The following is a 6,805-nucleotide window of genomic DNA, read 5'->3' as shown; positions in this document are numbered from 1 at the left end:
ATTTATTAAGTAAGACATCAAATTCGAAATACTGTGGCAATCCAGGCATGCAGTTGGCTATAGATTAAAGCATATTAATTATTTAAACTCTTCAAAGGGAAGTGAAATCTCAAAAACACAAATAACCCCCCCAAATTGTTAAAGATTTGAATAGACACTTTACAAAAAAAGATATTCAAATGGTCAATAAGCATATGAAAGAGTACTCAATATCATTAGTCACCATGAAAATGCAAAGCAAAACAACAGTGAGATACCACTACACACCAAAAAAAGATATTAAAATGGTCAATAAACATAAGAAAGAGTGCTCAACATCACTAGTCACCACAAAAATGCAAAGCAGAACCACAATGAGATACCTCTCCACACTTACCAGAATGGCTAAAAATGAAAACCAACTCTACTGAGTGTTAGCAAGGATGTGGAGAAACTAGAACTCTCACACATTGCTGCTGGATGCTGAAAATTGTACAATCATTTTGTAAACCTTTTGCCACTCTCTGATAAATGGGAATATTCATCTACTCTATGGCCTAGCAATCACACACCTAGACTATATACCAAGAGAAATGAATGTATTATGTTCACAAAAACACCTGTACATACATAACAGCTTTACTCACAATAAGCAAAAATTCAAAGCAGCCCAGGTATCCATCAACAGGAAAATGGATAGATAAACCTGTGGTATATCCATACAATGGAATAGTACTGAGCAAAAAAAAAATGAGAGACTATTGATATACATAATAAAATAGATAAATTTCAAAAAAATGCTGAATTGGCCGGGCACGGTGGCTCACACTTGTAATCCCAGCACTTTGGGAGGCCGAGGCGGGCAGATCACGAGGTCAGGAGATCGAGACCATGGTGAAACCCCATCTCTACTAAAAATACAAAAAAAAAATCAGCCAGGTGTGGTGGCGGGCGCCTGTAGTCCCAGCTACTCAGAGAGGCTGAGGCAGGAGAATGGAGTGAACCTGGGAGGCGGAGCTTGCAGTGAGCCAAGATTGCGCCACTGCATTCCAGCCTGGGAAACAGAGCGAGACTCCGTCTCAAAAAAAAAAAAAAAAAAAAAAAAAAATGCTGGATGAACAAAGGTTAAACTAAAGAATATATATGTATTAATATTATTCCATTTATATTAAGTTCTTGAACATAGAGAACTAATCTATAGGGATTGACAGCAGGTCAGTGGTTACTTGGAGTTGGTTGTACAACAGCACTTGACTGGAAAGAAGCACAAATTAACATTTTAGAATGATGGAAGTGTTGTTTGGTTTTTTTTTGTTTTGAGACAGAGTCTCACTCTTGATGCCCAGGCTGGAGTGCAATGGAGTGATCTCGGCTCACTGCAACCTCCGCCTCCCAGGTTCAAGTGATTCTCCTGCCTCAGCCCCCCAGTAGCTGGGATTACAGGCATGTGCCACCATGCCTGGCTAATTTTGTATTTTTAGTAGAGATGGGGTTTCTCCATGTTGGTCAGGCTGGTCTCGAACTCCCACTCTCAGGTGATCCACTCACCTCGGCCTCCCAAAGTGCTGGGATTATAGGCGTGAGCCACCGCGCCAGGCCTGGAAGTGTTTTATGTTTAATATATTTGTCAAAATTCATTGTGCTGAACACTTAAGATTTATACATTGTATGGAATGTAATAAAGTACTATTAATTTAAAAAACAAGGAAATGGGGGCTAATGGAAGGAGAGAAGAAACTATTTCATCCTTTTTGCCTTGGATGTAAGAGGGTAGGTGGCACATACATGTTAATTTTCTGCATCTGCATCTGCATCCTGCCACCTGCCTTCCCAAGTCACCAAGGTGCAAAGCCCTGGAAAGTCACCTCTAGTTAATATTCTCTAAAGACAGTTCTACAGCCACACCCAGTGTCTACTCTGCAGGTCACTGTGTTCCATGTTACAGTAAATAAATAAATACATGAATAATAACCTCTTGGTTATTATTCTAACCAAGATATGTCTTGGATTATGTTTTTCTGAAGTTATATAAAGCTTATAAAAACCGGAAATAAAGTACATTGAAAGCATTGCAGAAAAAAAAATCCAAAATAGACAAAAATGAAATGAAGGCTCTGAGAAAAAACAACAGAAGATGCATTTTTTTTTAAGTTCCAAATTATGCCAGTCAAAACTCAGGAGCAGAGGAAATGAGAATCCTGGTATGGAATGGCAATCCAAGGCAAGGAAAACAGAACACTCAAAGCACTGTGCATAGCATAGAGCAGGATAAGCCAACAAAGTCTGCATATTAACTTACAGCTGGCAACCAGCTAAAATGGGAATTTAATGACTCTTAAGGCTTGTGTCTTATACATGAACAGGAATTGAATCAAAGTTGGTTACAGAATCCTTTTAAATTACTGGAGCAGATTTTATTCCATCGCTTTTAGATTTTAAGACTTAAGCTTTGGTGTAATAGAAATAACCAACAACCTATTAATAAACGTTGAACTGTCTTCTAATAGTGGATGGGACTTTAGTTTTGTTAGCTGTTTTCACAACATGCATATTCAGTAGCTGCTTTTTATAAATGTGTATAGATTCTAAAATAAGAGCAAGTTAAATATGCATGCATAATGTCTCTGCCTAAATAAATGCACTGAAAACTGCTATTTATGAATCGTGACCATGACCATCTCTGATTTCCTAATGTTTGCCACTGTGGTTGTAAATTCATTTGTTTCTCTAATATTTTGACTTTCTGTATATCTCAAATCTACATTATTAAGAACATAAAGATTCTTGATAATTCCATCTTCTTTGTGGACTGTCAATTTCATCAAACAGAAATAACTCTTTTTCTTTGGGCGCAATGGCTCACGCCTGTAATCCCCGCACTTTGGGAGGCTGAGGCAGGTGGATCACCTGAGGTCGGGAGTTCGAGATCAGCCTGGAAAACATGGTAAAACCCCGTCTCTCCTAAAAATACAAAAATTAGCTGGACGTGGTGGTGGGGGAGGGCATCTGTAATCCCAGCTACTCAGGAGGCTGGGGCTGGAGAATCACTTGAAACCGGGAGGCAAAGGTTGCAGTGAGCGGAGATCACACCATTGCACTCCAGCCTGGGCAATGAGAACAAAACTCTGTCTCAAAAGAAAAAAAAAAAAAACTATTTTTCTCATCTAATGCTTTTTCCTCAGACATTATTTTTATCAGCTATTGATACCATTAGGTTAATTTTTCTTCTGGCCAGAATTTGCCTGTTCTTTTTATCTCTAATATTCTTGGATTGCTTTGTTTTTGGAGCATTTCTATGAAACCACATATGACTGTGTATTAGTGGTGGTGGTGACAGGTTTTTGTGGCTGTTTGATCTGCACTTTTTGTTTTGTCCAGGAGGACAGTGTTCCTGGTCCTCCAACTTAACAATGATAACTTCCTTCATGCTGTACAAATAGCAGCTCCCCGGTCACACCCCAGACCTCATCATGACTCATAGCTGCACCACCTTCAGCATCTCCCATTTGAGGCTCTCACCCTCTGTCTCTGTCTCCTCCTTCCTTAGCATCAATCTTCAACAGCTCCTCATTCCCCAGGGGCCTCCAGATGACTGAACACTTTCTTTTGTCACTTCTCTGCCTTTGCAGACTAGACCCCAGAGCCCATTATTCTCATCATCCTATGCACACCCTTTCATCTCTGCTGCCCCATGCGTCTCTCCTGTGTCCTATCTCAAGTCAGAGTCACTTGACAAATCCAATCCTGGTTAAACTCAACTATATTTAGTCTTCACCTGCACCCAAGCAGCTAAACACAGATGAGCTTGGAGTATCACTGGACTGGCGATTACCTCTACAGTGGTCTTCTCCTGAGTGCGCTTTGACCCTAATTTTTTGTTTTTTGTTTTGTTTTTTTGAGATGGAGTCTTTCTGTCACCCAGGCTGGAGTGCAGTGGCACGATCTCGGCTCACTGCAAGCTCCATTTCCCGAATTCATGCCATTCTCCTGCCTCAGCCTCCCGAGCAGCTGGGACTACAGGCACCCGCCACCACACCTGGCTAATTTTTTTGTATTTTTAGTAGAGACGGGGTTTCACTCTGTTAGCCAGGATGGTCTTGATCTCCTGACCTCGTGATCCACCCACCTCAGCCTCCCAAAGTGCTGGAATTAGAGGCGTGAGCCACCGCGCCCAACCCTACTTTTATTTTTTAAATTACATGTAATTTTTTTTTCTTAAAGACAAGGTCTTGCTTTGTTACCCAAGCTGGATTCAAACTTCTGGGCTCAAGCGATCCTCCCACTGCAGCCTTCCCAGTGGCTGGGATTACAGGGACACACACAGTGCCCCACATTCTCTACCCTATAGAAAACCAAACCCTATGCTCTTTTCTGTTGCAATAGTATATCAACATTTCTGCTCCCTGGTAAAGGAATCTTGTATCAAAGGACTTAGTCTTTTTTAGCAACTTTTTAAAAATCACTTCAAGGACTAGAAGGATGGTAGAACTATATGTTCAACCCCTTCTCTCAATCCTGTCTTGAACCATGTCCTATGATTGCTAATAATATACTCAGCACAAAACAAATGCTTTTAATGAGAGAGGGTGGGACCATTACTAAGCAGATGGGGCTGAACCAGATACGAAGGGCTGGCTGAGGGATTCGCTTCATCCCCCAGGCCCTGGTAACAGAATTAAAGAGAATTCAGTCTAGAAAAAGTGCCAGCAGGGACTTCACACCTATTTCCCATAAGCCAACATAATATAAGAGCAAAAAGTGCACTATTGCCCTCAGGGAAGGGAGAAAAGTAACCAGGTCTCTGAAGAAAAATACAGCAGAAAAACAAATTACCATCATACTAAGAAAGATTTTCTTTTGAATCATCAGCCCCTGTAATAAACATTAAATTTATAAGGTCTTATTATTTTACTTAGTCTCACCACCTAAAAATATATCTGCTAAATAGATCAACTCCATCGTTTATTGCAGGCCTAATGGAATTCTGGCATTAAAAACCTGATCCATTTTGGGTCCTTACCTTATAAAACTTCATGCCTATCAGATCCTTTAATAGACAGAGAAGATCATTAAAACTCCAGATATTTCTACAGCCACAGTCCAGAAGTGGCAAAGCTCATTTTTAAAAATTTACTAATGGCTCACATTCTACAGGCTGACTTCTAATTGGATCTAATTTGACTGCAAAACTCAAGTTGGCTGAAGGCCTTTTGAACCTGCCATTGTAAATCACAGCTCAAGAAGGCAGACCCCAACCTGATGGGCCTTTTTAGCAATAAAGAGAAAAAATGGTTACCCGTCTCCCAGCCAAAGGAAGGCCACTTTTCTGAGCAAGCTGGACAGTCTGAGAGACGGTTCCTCCAGCTCTTACATTCATGAAGTTGAGCTTTGGTCAGGTGGGTCTCCACACGTCTTCTCCAGCACGACAATCCTTCAGGTACCTGAGATAAGGTTGGTATAACCGGCACGACCCCAGAAAAGCTACAAAAAAAAAAAGAGGTAAAATGTAAAAGATCATTGAGTTTGAGACGGGTTTAGTGGTTTCAGGTGTAGCTTCACAGTTTATTTCCTAGAGAGAGTCTGATGGAGGCTGAGAATCATTATAATATACTATAGTCCATTTTGGAGTTAGATTTCCTTACATTCCAGTTCTGCCACATATTAGCCATGTGATTGCAGGCAAGACACTTCACCTGTCTGAACTCCAGTTATATAGAGAGATAGAGTACCACTCACCTAGTAGCATTGTTCAATGCAATCACAATTGAAAGTCCTCGACACATAGTACGTGCTAAATAAACCATGTGCTAAATAAGTAAAAACTCTAATATTGACAATTCAACCCTTTCCAAGGATGTGTCCCCATTTCTTTCCACTTTTTTCTGTACTTGCCTCTGACAAGAGTGAGAGATGTGCATATAGCCTTGCTCATAATGGGTGCTCAGGAAATAGTTGTTAGCTTGGTTTAATTTAGCTGATTAAACCCCATTGCCACTGTGAGGCACAACAGCCCTCAACATTCCCCAGAAAGACTAGACTAACCCTAGAGCTTTCAAAACTAATCCAGATAGGGGAATTTAGGGCAGAGGGGCTTGGGATCTGTGCAGTAAAGCAAGTAGACCAATCTCAGGGTCTAGAATGGTGAAGACTAATCAGTGTCCTGAATGCACAGATCAGGGTAGCACCATCCTACTGTTGGCCACGGTTCTAGGAAATTCCCTAAAGCCCAGGTAATTCAGAATTTCTTAGTACCCACTTCCCCTAAGGAGGCCTAAGAGTTCCTAAAATTATCCAGAATTTAGGAGTGAGACTTTTTGATCACCACACTGGTCAGCCAGTCGCCTGCAATGACCCAGTCTCTTGGTCATTCTACCAGCCTGCTGGCCATCTGCACTTTGACAGTTGCTTATTTGCTGAGATTTGGGAGTAAATGGAACAGCTTAGGGGAGACATTTTTCACATTTTGACCACAATAGATAAATGGTACAATCCCATTCACCTATTCCAGTCTAATACATTTATAACTACCTTATTGATGATCATTGCTATGGGAGGTCATGGAGGAGTCCAAGTAAGGTCATTTACTTCTCTATATCTGGTCTGGTCAGCTGAGTTCAACTTACATGGAAACTAAAGCCTTGATGCCTTGCACAGCTCTCATCATAGAAGGTAGACAATTAGTGGAGGCATTCAACGTTGCATTAACTTTTTGCTCCATTGCGACAATGTAGGTTTGGGATCCAAGTGAAAATGAAATGGAAACTTCCCCACAGGTTCTCAACATCCCAACAGGTAGCTAGGTGCCTGGGCCAGGTGGGAACACAGG

Source organism: Symphalangus syndactylus, chromosome 3 (genome assembly GCF_028878055.3).
Source record: "Symphalangus syndactylus isolate Jambi chromosome 3, NHGRI_mSymSyn1-v2.1_pri, whole genome shotgun sequence".
Taxonomy (NCBI): Eukaryota; Metazoa; Chordata; class Mammalia; order Primates; family Hylobatidae; genus Symphalangus; species Symphalangus syndactylus.
Note: the sequence above shows the minus strand (reverse complement) of the source record.